This window comes from Mirounga leonina, unplaced genomic scaffold, assembly GCF_011800145.1.
Source record: "Mirounga leonina isolate KUSES-001 unplaced genomic scaffold, KU_Mleo_1.0 Mir_91, whole genome shotgun sequence".
NCBI lineage: Eukaryota > Metazoa > Chordata > Mammalia > Carnivora > Phocidae > Mirounga > Mirounga leonina.
The window spans coordinates 40,630,889-40,644,623 of NW_023270839.1; the positions used below are offsets into that span (position 1 = coordinate 40,630,889).

At 44.8% G+C, this 13,735-nt stretch overlaps 1 long non-coding RNA gene across 1 annotated transcript; it reads right to left on the minus strand.

The window, feature by feature from the left end:
• Window positions 1–4,640: 4,640 nt before the first annotated feature.
• On the minus strand, window positions 4,641–13,494 carry LOC118003052. Its single transcript, XR_004677249.1, has 4 exons — window positions 12,060–13,494; window positions 10,456–10,692; window positions 10,279–10,347; window positions 4,641–4,986 (listed from the first exon to the last, which is right to left on the minus strand). It is a non-coding gene; the product is annotated as an uncharacterized LOC118003052 (long non-coding RNA).
• Window positions 13,495–13,735: the final 241 nt, after the last annotated feature.

The following is a 13,735-nucleotide window of genomic DNA, read 5'->3' on the forward strand; positions in this document are numbered from 1 at the left end:
CGCTTTCGCAGAGCCCTGGGTCAGAGCCCCAGGGAGGAGCAACCACCGAAAACCCATCAGGGGATGACTGGAATTTGCTGAGTGACGGAAAGATTTCAACTCGTCCACTGAAACCTGCCCCACCACACCCTAAGGTATTTGGGGCCTTACTTACCTCCATATCTATTACAAGAGGCTTAGCCTTGTTAAGAGAATAAATAAAATATATACAGTTTCCTTTTTTAAGATTTTATTTAATTATTTGACAGAGAGAGAGTACAAGCAGGGGGAGTGGCAGGGGGAGAGGAAAAAGAAGACTCACCGCTGAGCAGGGAGCCCGATGCGGGACTTAATCCCAGGACCCCGGGATCATGACCTGAGCCCAAGGCAGACGCGTAACCGACTGAAACACCCCAGCATCCCCATGTCTACAGTTTATTACTAAGGTATACATAGGGTCTCATTTAACTCTCCCAGCAATAGTCTACAGCAGGCAGTATCATCCCCCTTTCACAGAAGGGGAAACTGAGGGTCCAAGACAAAGTGATAGAACCCACATTTGAATTCAAGCCTGCTCACAGCTCTTCCCTCCATGCAACCGAGTCTTGCGCTTTAGGGCTGGCACTAGGGTAAGGCAAGCGAGGATCCTTGAGCCAAAACACAAGAAGGCACGTGCTCTCGGGCACCAACGTCTACTTACACAACCCTGAGAAAAAGCAACCTTCGGATACCCTCCAAAGAATTATAGGGACTGCGGGATCCCTGTGTCCAAGCCACTGCCAAGGTGCAGAGAAGAAACCACAGAGGAGCCAGCATCCAAGGGAACCTTCCAGTGTTGCCTCCTCTCACAGAACACACACCAACAGTACGCCGGACACATCCTCTGACATACCCACACGCAGCAATCCTGCCCAGTACACGATTACCAAGAGAGAACAACCCAGCGCACCTACATCCGCATCGACACAACTCAAAATGCCTGCACATGCATATAATACAATTCCTGCCCTCACTCCAAAACGGGGGAGGGAGACAGAAGATCTGAGTAAAACCCTGGAAAAACTTCCTTCACAAGCTTTTTATGAACCCGCAGCCACCAATCAAAGTCTTGATTAACTTGGTTGTATTTATTAGATTGTGTTCAATATTTAATAACTTTGAATATGGATGGAATATTTCATGAGATTGGTAGAGACCTATTTATGTATAACCGTCAGAAGGGCCAATTGCTTTGAACTGGGAATTGAATGGAACTCGAATTCTCAGAAGCCAGAGCTGGAAATCTCTCCATTGTACATTTTCATGGATTTATTTAAATTATAGGTTATCATCATGACATTATTACGCTATTATTTGTTATGATGCTCTACTTTTATAACCGATTATTACACAGTCCCAGGAAATGTGGCGTTGAGACATTGAATTTCCTTGCGTCCAGGCGAATTTGAATTGGGTTTGTTCTCTTTCCTTCATGTTTACCAGGAAAAGGGACCAAATGTGATGTTGTGAAATGTATCACGTCTTAAGCCCTTAGTCCTCCCACAGGCACAAGATGATCTGGAAGCAATTTATGGGGTATACATTGTCCAAGACCAATTTGTCCAAGAGAAGGAACTCAGCAGACTGCAGACAAGCAACATGAATTTCTGAATCTTTTTTACAGAAATGAGAGAATCAGATGCAAAACAAAGCTTCCAGAGGCATCATGGAGGTTCCTGAAAGTCCTTGGAGGATTGGAGATTCTGGAAGTTAAAAAATGAACTCAGCATATCCACGTATGCAGATTTTATGTAAGTTACCGTTATTATTAATGGTGCTATCTAGGTAAGAGGTAATTATAAAATGTGATTTGTTAGGGGCCAAAGTTAAATCATTGGAAATGGTCCTTATGCCACAGCAGTCTGCAGCCCAGCAGGATGTAAACTGCTTACTCACAAAAGAGAGAAAATGCATCCTCCATCAAATACCTCATTTTCCTGACACACCTTTGTCATATTCTGATTTGCTTTGATTTGGGGTCCAAAGCACATGTAAATGAATGCTGTCAAAAGAATAGTAATGATAATAAAACCATTAGGTGGAGAGTAAGCCTCTGACTCAAATCTGTGTAATCATACTTCTTGGATACTATTTTCATTGTATTTGCAGCAGATAATGGGGGAAAGTATACCTCTAAACACTTCCCCCTCTCCTCACCTTCAACAGTCGGCCAACCCTTACATCCTACCTGATAGCCATGCCAGTTTATCTGAACGTCCTGAATTTGACATAGTGTTCTGCCCTCCCCCTACCCCCGGCCCCCATCTTTATTTCTGCTGTTCTCAGACCCTGAACGCCCTTCCCATCCTTTTTCAAGCTTGGCAAACTCCAGTCTTGTCCTTTAAAACTCTGCTCATTGACAAGGCCTTTCTTGGCCCCTCTACCCTATCTGTTTACCTACGTCGATTAGCACTCTTCCCACGGTCATATGATTATTGGTTCATAGGTCTACCTGCCCCCACTGGACAGTGAATTCCATAGAGGCATTTCAATATCTCCAAGGTTTCAGATGGTGCCTGACCTAATGTTGGAGGGGTGGAGGGTTGGACTTGGACATAAAGGCACATGGGTTTTGCTTTTGGCTATTTATCCTCTGACTAGAGTGGAGCAAGGTGTTGGTGTAGGAGCCATCTTACTTTCCAGAAAGCTCATAATGTTCTGCATTCATAGACTCAAATCAAAACTCAAAGGGATTGGTTACTCCTTTGCTTTACAGATAAAGTCATCATCCTCATGTTTTCATTCAACCAGCATTTATAAACTTCTTACCAGGTGCCAGGCTCTCCCTGCCCTGAGATACAACCCAAATTACGAAGTCAACCCAAGGGGACTGCTGGGAGTGCACAGGGTTTGGGGGCAGCCTCTTTTCTCCAGCACTGCTGGCCATTCCCTCCAGTGACCGAGAGACTTTGGGGGAAGCAGAAGAATCTCCACCTCAGGAAGCTGTCTGGGACTCCTGCCCAGTGGTAGCTTGATTTGGCAAATCCATAGCTTTTTTTTTTTTTTTAAGATTTTATTTTTTATTTATTTGAGAGAGAGAGAGAGCGCACAATGGGGGGGGAGGGGCAAAGGGAGAGGGAGGACGCAGGGTTCGATCCCAGAACCTTGGGATCATGACCTGAGCCAAAGGCAGATACTCAACTGACTGAGCCATCCAGGCACCCCAAATCCTTAGCTTTTTAATACACGCCTCAAATCCTTTGTGGAAGTAGGTAGGGTATCAACTCAATTCTCCCATAAAACAAACTGCCACCCTGCCCTTCAGCTTCCTCTGCCCCCACTTCCTGCTCTGCTCTTCGTCCGCCAGCAATGCTGAAAGCTTGCAGGCCCTGTGTCTATTAGACAACAAGCTACATGACGAAGGGACTTTGGTCTGCTGCCACACATCTAGCTCCTAGGACAACATCTGGAACACAGTAGGCCATCAAGAATGTTTCTTAGATGAATTAGTGAATGACATGTCATCTCTTTGTCTTTGCTAATGATGTCTCCTCTGTTTGGAATGCCCTTCCACCTTTTGTCAACCCAACTCTTACTCATCCAGTGAGAGAGCTCAGGCATATTGTCCCGTAGCAAGTTTTCCTTGAGGCCCCTGAGCTGCACCAAATTCCCTTCCTCTGGGTTTCCTGAAACCCTGTGCATAGGCCTCTCTTACCACTAACCCCAACATGCTGCATTGATCTATTATGCATCTGCTGCCCACACTGGACATTGATATTGTGAAGACAGGAACCACACGCTATTCATCTTCATACCCTCACCTCCTTGGCAAGGTGTCTGACACACAGAAACCACTCTATAATGATTTGTCAAGTTGAGCTAAACAACCCCAAGAGGATGCAGATTGGGTCATACCAAATGTGATTGCTGATTCAGTTGGTCATTTGGCAAATGTTGATTGAGTGCCTATGATGTTCCAAGCACTGTTCTAGGTACTGGACATCCAGCACCGAGCCAGATGGACAAAAATAATGATAATGATAGTATTTGTTTTTGTTTTTGTTTTTTTTAAAGATTTTATTTATTTGACAGAGAGAGACACAGTGAGAGAGGGAACACAAGCAGGGGGAGTGGGAGAGGGAGAAGCAGGCTTCCTGCAGAGCAGGGAGCCCGATGTGGGACTCGATTCCAGGACCCTGGGATCATGACCCGAGCTGAAGGCAGACGCTTAACGACTGAGCCACCCAGGCGCCCCAATGATAGTATTTGTTAATCAGACATGATCCAGACACTTTACGAGGCTAGTTGAGTGGTGTATAGAGTCAATATGAAAACGGCTTCAAACTTCAGCTTTAACCATAGTATGATTTAAATAAGGCAAGAAATTCAGGGTCTCAATAACTCCACGGTCTCTCTTTCCCAGGCTTCAGTATCCCCACCTGTATTATGGATAAATGCTGTAATCTCCCAAGAGATGTGTTAATATATGTTTATACAGGGGCCTCTGAAATTTCTTGCACATTTTTAAATCTCAATAATTTGCCTGGAAATACTTTGCAAATAGCGTGAAGTATCCCAAGGCTTAGAAAACACTTCACAATTGCACAAAGTACAATCTAAATCCCATGATAAATAAGAAATTAGAGTCCAATCAGCTTGCAATTCAGTTGAAATTCATTGCCTTTAAAATGTCTTTTATGGATTTCTTTGATCCTACCCACCTACCTATGTTACACTGAACCAACTTTTATTGAGTCCTTCTATTATGTCAGGCACTGTAGTAGGCATGAAGGAAAACCAAGATTAATAAGATATGATCTTAACATTAAAGAGCTCCCAGTTTTGTGGGAAAGACAGAAACACACCTTACCTACTGTAACCTGTGAGACTGGGAAATGCCGTGACCCAGGTATACACAAGCAGCCATGGGAGTGCAGAGGACAAGCATATTCATGTTGCTGGGGCTGGTATCAGGAAGGCTTGACCAAGTGGTGGTGCCTGAGCCACATCTGAATCCATGAGTATCGTCTGGCAAACAGTGAAAAGAAGGGAAAAGATGTGGGGCGCCTGGGTGGCTCTGTTAGTAAAGCATCTGACTCTTGATTTTGGCTCAGATCATGATCTCAGGGTTGTGAGATAGATCCCTGCACTCAGTGGGGAGTCTGCCTGAGATTCTCTCCCTCTGCCCTTCCCCCCCACTTGTGTGTGTGTGTGTGTGTGTGCGCGCGCGCGCGCGCGCGTGCACACGTATGCGCTCTCTCTCTCAAATAAATAAATCTTAAAGAAGGGGGGGAGGATGGGCTAGAAAGAGAAGGGATGTGGGCACCATGATAGGAAGTGCATGGCAACACTCAAGAAGTGTACACATCATAGGCAGCTGGAGCAAATGTAATAGAGAAAAGCTTGGAAAAGTGAGCTGGGCTCTGATGGTGAAGGATATTGACTGATAGGTTAGAATTTTATTCTGGAGATAATGGAGAATATTATCAAAGCTTAAGGGTTGTTTTGTTTTAAATATTTTTATTTATTTTATTTTATTTATTTGACAGAGAGAGACACAGCGAGAGAGGGAACACAAGCAGGGGGAGTGGGAGAGGGAGAAGCAGGCTTCCCGCTGAGCAGAGAGCCTGATGCGGGGCTCGATCCCAGGACCCTGGGATCATGACCTGAGCCGAAGGCAGACGCTTAACGACTGAGCCACCCAGGCGCCCCAAAGCTTAAGCGTTTTAAAGTTACATGATATCTTTATGTATATGTTATACATGTTATAAGGACATATGTTATAATATTCTGCCACAAGAAATGCATAAAGACCAATACTATTTGCCTCACAGGGAGTATTTACTGCATGTCAAGAGGGCTGTGTTAAGCACCTGATAAGCGCTGTCCCATTTTACCACAACAACCCCAAGCTGAGGTATCGTGATGCCCATTTTACAGATGTGGCAACGGAGGATCCAAGTGATTAAGTCTCCCAGCTAGTCCGTAGCAGACCTGGAACTTGAAAGCAGATGGATCTGACTCCAAAGCCCATGATTTTAACCTCTGGGCTGTGGCAGCAGCTTGTGGAAACAATAAACTCATGAATGAGGGGTTTACATAAAATTCTCTTTTCAGCCTTAGTATATATCAAAGGTTTTTAAATATTAGCTCTCTTTAACCCAGTAATGAGATTTCTGGGAATAAATCTTAAAGAAATCATCAGAAATTCACCCAAAGATGAATGCACAAAGATGATTATTGAAATATTACTTATACTAGAGAAAAGTTGTGAAGCAATCTAAGTGCTCAGCATTAGGAAAAGGGTTCATTATAAAATGATGGAGTACTATATGAGCATCAAAATTATGATTGCATGAGCTAGAAAATTATATATATATATATATATATGCACAGAAAAAAAAAGAGAAAAAATGCAAAAGACACATGTCAAAATGTAATTGGTCACCTAAGTGAGGGGACCAGGCTTTTTTCCTCCTACACATTCCATATTTTCTACATTTGAGCACCTCATTCTTTTTTTTTTTAAGATTTCACTTTTTTTTTTTTTAAAGATTTTATTTATTTGCGAGAGAGAGAATGAGAGAGAGCATGAGAGGGAGGAGGGTCAGAGGGAGAAGCAGACTCCCCGCCGAGCAGGGAGCCCGATGCGGGACTCGATCCCGGGACTCCAGGATCATGACCTGAGCCGAAGGCAGTCACTTAACCAACTGAGCCACCCAGGTGCCCTTAAGATTTCACTTTTAAGTAAACTCTATGCCCAACGTGGGGCTCAAACTTACAAAACCCTAAGATCAAGAGTTACATGCTCTACTGACCAAGCCAGCCAGGTGCCCCTTGAGCCCCTCATTCTTGAGATCATGAAAAAAAACTTTTAAATCTATCCTGTGTGTTTTAAAACAGATGTCAGCTAGGTGAGCCTGGGCGGTCAGAGAAATGAGAGACGTCACAGCCAAATCACCTCCCTGCCTATTGAGCCTTGGAGGTCTTTAGTTTTAAACATTGACTGAGCTAGTGTCCCAACCAGGACGTGCAAGGGTCCGAATTCCAATCATTCCATTTACTCATAGATACTCAAATATTGAAAGTACGCAGACTCATTCATCTTACAATCAAAAGTGTAAATTGCAATGTTCTTGCAATTTGTTTAATTAACACTTCTGTTAAATACTATCATGTTTGTGCCTTAGACTGACCATGTGACATTTTCAGGGGAGGTGGGGGGGAGAAGAAAGAACAAAGCCAGAACTTTGGGGCCCAACCTGGGAAACCAACTGTCTGGTTAAGTGCTGAAACTTATTCTAAGATTGGTGGGCCCTCTCAGAGGAATTAGAGTTAAAGCTAATAACCCAATTTGGAATAATTTAAAGCTCTTTTTAGGGAAGTTTTTTACTCGATTGGGCTCATTATGCATGGGTTTAATGTGTAACAATTTGTTCTTGAAAGCTAACATTATTGTTGGCAATAAAGATAGGAAGTGGAAATAAGTTTCCAATATGTAAAGCAGATTTATTTCTCATTTCATATGGACTTGTTCCGGGTCTCTGCTTATGAATCACACCATGCTCCTGGCAATAAGATGCTGTCCATGCAGTTGGTTATGATAAATGGCCTGTAATTGTGAATCTGATATTGGTTTTCAATATTGAATTTATCATTCTGTCCTCTTAACAGATATTAAATACTTTTAAGAATTTATCCATTGGCCTGATCCATCTGTGATTTTTCAATATGTAAAATTTATTAGTTTCCTAGTTTTTTGAGATTTTAACAGTCGACAACATCATTAATAATGCTGAGTAATGGAGCTGACCTCTTTTAAACCTCGTTCCCTTCCACTAATCCAGAACATCCAAATTGAATCAAAATGTATTCGATTTAGGGACCCGAAAAGAAAACAGCGGTGGGGGCAGGGTGCATGATCCGCAAGGCAGCTCTCCCAGGCTGGGCATCCATTCGTTCACCTGTTCCCCTCTGAGCAGGTGCACAGAGGGAGCCCGGGCCAGGCTGCGTGCGCCTTCCCCGCTGCATCCTCCGCCTCCACCTCCCGTGAATGAGCCAGCTCCGTGTCCCTCTCTCCCTTAGCTGCCTCAGTTTCTTCAGTGCGGGGTGATTGATGATAATAATAACGCTGCTTGTCTGGCTCCCTCTTGGAGAGCGCTTTGTGAATTAATAGAAGCGTGCGGGCTGTGCACTTGGAGAGCCCCCTCCAGGATGGCTCCACTGCTGCCCTGGACTGCTCCTCAAGCTTGGCTGGGAAGGATTCCTGCCCTTTACTGTTGGAAGGGCAGGAAGAGTGCAAAAGAAAGAAAGAAATCAGGCTGGGTGAAAGAGAAACAAGGCTGTGGGAAACACTAACAAAGCAAAACTTACCCTGTGCCCTGGTTCTGTGTGTTTAGGGCCACCCCAGCACGTTGCCCCCAGAACAGCCCTGAAACTAGTTCAAGGTTAGAGTCTGGGGCTGTGTTTTTGCTGGGTTTTGTGGTTGCTGATGTTGTAGCCTCCTGGGCTACATCTCACAGTTCCTGTAGCGTTCTCTGTGGTAAGTGGACACCTGGAGGCTTCCCAAGGTCAGGGAATAACTTGGCCACCAGCTGCAGGGGTCCTTCATGCAGGGCCCCAAAAGGGGATGGAGCCAGGGATGTGCACACAGGTAGAAGGACAATGAGCCTCATGACAGGCCAGGGGATAGACAGAGAGCAGCCTGAAGAGGGGTCCAGCCTAGTGTCCTGGTCACACTTAGGGAACAGAGGGTCACCTTCTCAGGACCATTACAAGATGAGCAATAGCACGACTGCCTCTGACCTGTAGATAATTGAAAAATAACTGCCTTGGGGCGCCTGGATGGCTGTTGTTAAGCGACTGCCTTCGGCTCAGGTCATGATCCCAGGGTCCTGGGATCAAGCCCCGCATCGGGCTCCCTGCTCAGCGGGAAGCCTGCTTCTCCCTCTCCCACTCCCCCTGCTTGTGTTCCCTCTCTTGCTGTGTCTCTCTCTGCCAAATAAGTAAATAAAATCTTTAAAAAAAGAAAAAAAGAAAAGAAAAGAAAAGAAAAAGAACTGCCTTGCCTTCCCCAGAAGCCTAATTTCATATCCTTGCAGTAGCCCAATTGACTTTCAATTCAATGTAAATCGGCCTCCTTGGAAGTTTTGTCTATTTAAGGATTATGGGCCAAGATCAAACTATCAGAAGAAACTGGGAGATGTCAATAGGGTCAGTGAGAGGTGACAAGTTTCCAAAGGGCTCCTAAGTCAAGAAGAAACTTGCTTTTTTACCAAAAGCCGGAGGGCCACCTGGTTCCAGACCTGGCCTATGAGGCCATAGCAGATCAATTGTCCCAGCTGAGACCAGAAGCCAGGTCTCCAAACTCCCTATGTGATGCTCTTTCTGCCCTCCCAGGGCATGGTTTACAAACTGCTCTAAAGGAAGCTATGTCTTCCCCAAGTCCCAGGCATTTTAGGACCATCTGCAGATTCTGCATTCACTCCTTGGTCGCTGGCTACACTTCTCATATCAATGGCTAAGCATCCTTCAAAGCCATCTCTCAAACAAAAGATAATTTTAACCTGGCAAATGTTTGAGTGCCTGAGTGTCTGGATGCTTTGCACTTAAACTGCTATGGAGAGGCAAAGAACATATAAAATACAGTCTCCACCCTCAGGTAGGACCAATAAAGGCACTTCACTTAATAATCAATTATTAAACATTTACTGCATGCCTGGCATGGTGCTGGATACTGCAAAGCCACAGGAAAAAGAATCATGCTTCGTCCCTTTCCAAGGAAGTTGGCTGATTAGAGAGAGAAGGTTTTAACATACAAACCCTGATGGTTTATCATGTGATGTTAAGCTCTGTGGTTGAAGCAATATGCACAAAATGGTTGGGCAGGATGGATGTAGACCGAAACAATCAGAGTAAACTTTATGAAGGAGGAGGCAGGAAAAAAGGGCATGAGAAAAGGATGGGCCAGATAGAGAAGACAAGGTAGACATTTTGAGTGTGTGTGTTTGTGTGTCATCAGGAATTCCTTTCTTTCTTATTCAGCCCTTTAGATATCTGCCCACCCTTCCAGGTACTTGCCCATACCTATCTGACAAAGGAAAGGGATGAGAAAAGGTGTAGGAGGCATTCTTCCTTAGCATTCATTGTCATAGGCATCCTTCCCAACCACCCTGCCAAGCAGATATCATGATCCCCTTTTTTTGGCAGAGGACCGCAGAGCTCAACAGGCAAATCATTTGCCCAAGACTACATGACCCGTATCGGCCAGGTTGGGATTCAAACCTTGGCCTTGGTCTCCTAGTGCTCATCTTCTCTTACCACTGAATCCTGTGCATTCCGGGAAGCAGAGGACGGCAATGCTCCAGGAAGTCCATGCTAGACCGGGATCTAGAAGGAAGAGGAGGAGGAAGAGAAATGGCATGATGACTGCCCTTCTAAGCATGAGCATGCTGAGTGCTGGGGAGGGCAGGGAAGAGCATCTAGCAGATCATTCACCTTTTTAGAGCCGGCCACCACTGCATTCCCTTGGAGCATTTCCTGGGGCTGACATCTCAGCTCTGACTTTTCATCATGATCGCTGCTCCTTGTGGTAAAGCGCCAGTCGTCCTGAAGACACAAGGGCCCCTGCAGCAGCTAGAGTCCCCACCGGGGGCCTTGTCCTTTGTCCAGTGCAAGGCCAGCTTAGCGAGATTTGGTGCTCAGAGAAGCTCCGTGTCTCAACGATGCCCTCTTCTATGAGGCATGGAGGAAAAAACTCACTGAACCAGAAAATACATATCGTCTCAGCACTTAAATGGGTCCTGTTTTAAGCCGGGATCAGTGTAATTAAAATTATAAGAAAATAAGACCAAAGGATACCCCCCACCGTCCTTAATTAGGAGCTAGATGAGAAGGAAGAAACTCTGGTGTAACTTATTTAAAAGGCATAGTCCTGAAGTGGGACCAAGAAAGAGAATAATTAAAGTGAAGGTATCATTATTGTTTTTTTAAAGGGTCTCTGTGGACAGAGGGATCTAATTGGCAGACAAGACACATGAGGAGCATCGGCTCGTTCTCAGAGTGGCTGCTCTGAAGGCAAAATGCAGGAAGCTCTGGCCCCTGGGAGCTCTTTGCTACTTCCCGAGTCTTTCCAAACAGATGGGAGAACAGGACAAATTCCAGGGGCCGGGATCCTGGGTACACCGACATCAATCACGAGAAATGGTTAAATCTTTTAAACTCCCTTGGCTTGCAGGAGGTGGAGTGACCACGCTGTACTGTCATCACCATTATGGCTGCTTGTTAGTAACATTTATCCAGTACCAACATTGTACTTAGCACAGCACAGAGCAGAAAGGAAGACACAGCTCCAGCTTTGAAAATAAACATCTAGGCTCCCCTACTGGATTTCTGCCCCAGCAGGGGAACCAGGATTCAGCAATTCTGGAACACTCCATCCTGCACTCCCCTGATACTGTTTCTTCATTTCCCTTGAGCAATTTCAGATCTTCTGGAATCTGCCCAGTGTTCTGAAGCCCCGTCTGGGTTGCTTGGCCCTTAACCAGCCTCTTTGGCCAAAGTCAGGGCTCAAAGAACAGGGCTGAAGGTGGAAGCAGGCATGGGCAGGCAGATCTGAGAGGGAGCTAACGCAGGCAGGGAATGCGGAGGAAAGAAAGCACAGTGTTTTCTCATGACTGGCATGAGAGTCAAATTAAATACTTCACCTCACGTCACCCCCCTGCTGTTCCAGGGGCCTTGAGCCTCTTAACACTTCATTCTGCAATCTTGCATTTTATAAATCCACGCATACACTTTAAAAATCAAGACCCACACCATAGCAAATGTTATCCGTATGAGTCTTTGGAACACGAAAGCCTTGACAAGTGTCCATGGCCATCTAAGAAATGTATAAATATTATCTATACACATTAGTTCCTCAAGCAAAGTCCCACTTCCCACTGCCAAATGTTATTTTTTATAGTAGCTCTGTAAGATGAGTAAAGGCATATATTTTACCAGTAAGTCACTTTTTATAGCATGGGGAAGAGAAAAAAAAAAGCCCCAAACACTTTCACTGCTTTTTAGCCAACAGGATATCTGAATGCAAATGAATGAATCACCTTTGCAATGATTGGCCGCCTGAGTTTCCTTGTCACACACAGAGCAGGCTCAGTGGATGTGACTTGTATCCTCATGAGTCCGGGGGAAAAAGACTGGCACCACCACCAGTGAATTACGAGATTTGTCTTTATCAGTGAAAATAAGGTCATAACTGAGCCCAGCTACTGCCTATTATATGTGTGTTCCATCTACTTTCCTGTATAATGTGAGCCAGCGCGCCGGGGTGAGCTGGAGTAGCCCAGTGTATAAATTAGCCATTTGAAAAAGCTGCATTAAGTCTTTCAGGCCACCAGGGTACCCTTTAATGCATTGATGCCACTCTTCAATAAATGCTGGTCGTCTTTACTTCTGACCTACATTTCGATGACAATCTGATGGAAAAGGTACTGGAAGGACTCCTAAGTGTATCTGAAACCAGAGAGAAAAAAATAGTATGTTGAACCACAAGTGGATCCCAGGTGAGAGCTAACCAGTTGTGGAACTGAGTGTCCGGTGGCTCTTTCTAAAGAGAACAACACATGCATTCATGCAGCATCTGTTTACAGAGCAATTTCTCTGGGCGAAGCACCGGGTAGACCTCTGAAGTCCTGGGTCTTCCAAAAGCCGAGGAGAGGAGGTGTATTTGACGTGATGGAAGTTCTTTAGAAGGACAAAGGAAATCATGAGTATTTTCTAAAACCCTGTTTTAGAAACTTGTTTCAGAGTCTAAGACAAGCTGATACTAAATCCTATGAAGAGTGATGTTTTTGATGGGAAGGATCGGAGGAAATAAAAGAAAAAACTTCCTGGAAATGGTACCTCCTTCACCTAGTCTTTGGCCTGGAACTTGCACACTGGTCTCCTTGTAGCTGCTTCTCGAAAACAAGTGCGCTGACTAAACGTTGCCACAACACAGTAGGCCGGGTCCACTTGGCAAATTCTTCTCTTCCAGGACAGAAGCAAAGGTTGGGCAGCCTGGCAGCAGGCAAAGGGCTGGGAGGGTTATCAAGATAAAACAGACACCAGTCTCTAATCCTCAAAACCTCACAACTTATTTCCTGAATACACAATTATTGAGCACCTACTATATCTACCTGCTCTATTTGGCAAGTCCTACTTTTCAGATACAACCAAATTCATGGGACAAAAGAACTGAGAGCTTACATTCCTGCATATGCTTTAAACATCAGATCCAGACCACCGTAAAATTCTTTCCACATGGGTCTTTGGATCATGAAGGCACTGACAAGTGTCGATGGCCGCCTAATACAGAGAACCCACTCGTTCATTCATTCAACGCATTTTTCAGTGAAAACCTAATAAGTGCCAGACATTGTTCTAAGCCTTGGAGAACAGTGAACAAAACAAAGTTCCTGTCCCATCAGTGAGAGACAGCCAATAAACAAACACATACATGATGCATACATATTTTTATACATATCCATTTATTTTTTTAAAGATTTATTTATTTATTTGAGAGAGGTGGGGAGGGGCAGAGGGAGAGAGAGAGAGTCTTAAGCAGACTCCACGCTGAGTACAGAGCCCGACACAGGGCTCAACGTCACAAACCTGAGATCATGACCTGAGCCAAAACCAAGAGTTGGATGCTTAACCCACTGCACCACCCAGGCACCCTACATATATCCATTTATAATGAGATGACTAGAATAGAGTGGATTCTGGATCCCAACTGCCT